This window comes from Dama dama, chromosome X, assembly GCF_033118175.1.
Source record: "Dama dama isolate Ldn47 chromosome X, ASM3311817v1, whole genome shotgun sequence".
Lineage (NCBI taxonomy): Eukaryota > Metazoa > Chordata > Mammalia > Artiodactyla > Cervidae > Dama > Dama dama.
The window spans coordinates 127,997,139-127,998,972 of record NC_083714.1 but is presented as its reverse complement, the minus strand read 5'-3'; the positions used below and the strand labels follow the sequence as shown (position 1 = coordinate 127,998,972).

The following is a 1,834-nucleotide window of genomic DNA, read 5'->3' as shown; positions in this document are numbered from 1 at the left end:
GTTGTGTTTTCATTTTCATTCATTTCTATACATATTTTGATTTCTTTTTTGATTTCTTCTGTGATTTGTTGGTTATTCAGAAGTGTGTTATTTAGCCTCCATATGTTTGAAGTTTTAACAATTTTTTTCCTTTAATTGAGATCTAATCTTACTGCACTGTGGTCAGAAAAGATGACTGGAATGATTTCAATTTTTTTGAATTTTCCAAGACCATATTTATGGCCCAGGATGTGATCTATTCTGGAGAAGGTTCCGTGTGCACTTGAGAAAAAGGTGAAGTTGATTGTTTTGGGGTGAAATGTCCTATAGATATCAATTAGGTCTAGCTGGTCCATTGTGTCATTTAAGGTTTGTGTTTCCTTGTTAATTTTCTGTTTAGTTGATCTATCCATAGGTGTGAGTGGGGTATTAAAGTCTCCCACTATTATTATGTTACTATTAATTTCCTCTTTCTTACTCGTTAGTGTTTGCCATACATATTGCCATGCTCCTATGTTGGGTGCATATATATTTATAATTGTTATATCTTCTTCTTGGATTGATCCTTTGATAACCCTATATGCAAAACAGAAAAAGAGACACAGAAGTACAGAACAGACTTTTGAACTCTGTGGGAGAAGGTGAGGGTGGGATGTTTCGAAAGAATAGCATGTATATTATCTATGGTGAAACAGATCACCAGCCCAGGTGGGATGCATGAGACAAGTGCTCGGGCCTGGTGCACTGGGAAGACCCAGAGGAATCGGGTGGAGAGGGAGGTGGGAGGGGGGATCGGGATGGGGAATACGTGTAACTCTATGGCTGATTCATATCAATGTATGACAAAACCCACTAAATGTTGTGAAGTAATTAGCCTCCAAGTAATAAAAAAAGTAAAATAAAAAAATAAAATAAATAAAAATTATAACCATCCTAACTGGTGTGAAGCATTATCTCATTGTGGCTTTGACTTTCATTTTCTTGATAATTAGTGATATTGAACATCTTTTCATACCTTTTGGCCATTTGAAGGGAAGATCATCAAGAAGAATATGATAGGAGCAATCAAGGTGTTGTAAGTCTTCATTATGCACAGATGTTAATCACACATCATGGGAAATCCAATCATCATGTTCCAATCTTCACTCCAAGAAAAAGACAGGTAAGGATTATCTTACTTCTGTTTGTATGATAATTAACCATTCTCCTCCTGATGGACATTAAAAACTGTTTGAGATTTGTTGCTATGAGTAATAGGACTGAAATCAGTATCTTTGAACATGAAATCTTAGACAGATATGCATACTTTCTCTCAGGAAAGACACAGTAACATGTAAACTTGATTAAACTGGGCAGAGTGTGAAGACTTAAAATTTGTACAAATCTTGCTGAACTTCTGTTCCAAAAATTCCATACCAATTTATAGTCTCTCAGATTCATGTGTGTGAATGCTTTACATTCTCATAAGCATTTTATTTCATCAGTCTTTTAAATTTTGGCCAAATTTTGGGATGAAAGGTACTGTCTCATTGTTATTTTAGTTCCTTATTTTCAAATAGATTGAGTATAAAATTAAACTCTGACCCATATGGAGCTAGACTTCGGCATTAATGTCTTGAATGCCAGGATTCTCCTAGGCATACTTCACATTCTGAAATATCAACAAGACATCCCTCCTTTACTTTGAAAAGCAAGAACTGAATGAGAATGATCAGTTTCTGGGCAAGAGAACTGGGCAGGACGCCCTTAGGTAGTGAAGATCTGAGATCAGAAAAATTGCCAGAGGTCATGAGAGGCCACATGAAAAACCTCATCCAGAGAGCCCATGGCAGGCTGGCAGGCAGCATTCTGGATT

General features: G+C 36.4%; 1 non-coding gene across 1 annotated transcript; it reads right to left on the bottom strand.

The window, feature by feature from the left end:
- Nucleotides 1–1,029: 1,029 nt before the first annotated feature.
- Nucleotides 1,030–1,163, bottom strand: LOC133053308 (U8 small nucleolar RNA). Its single transcript, XR_009692226.1, has one exon. It is a non-coding gene; the product is annotated as a U8 small nucleolar RNA (small nucleolar RNA).
- Nucleotides 1,164–1,834: the final 671 nt, after the last annotated feature.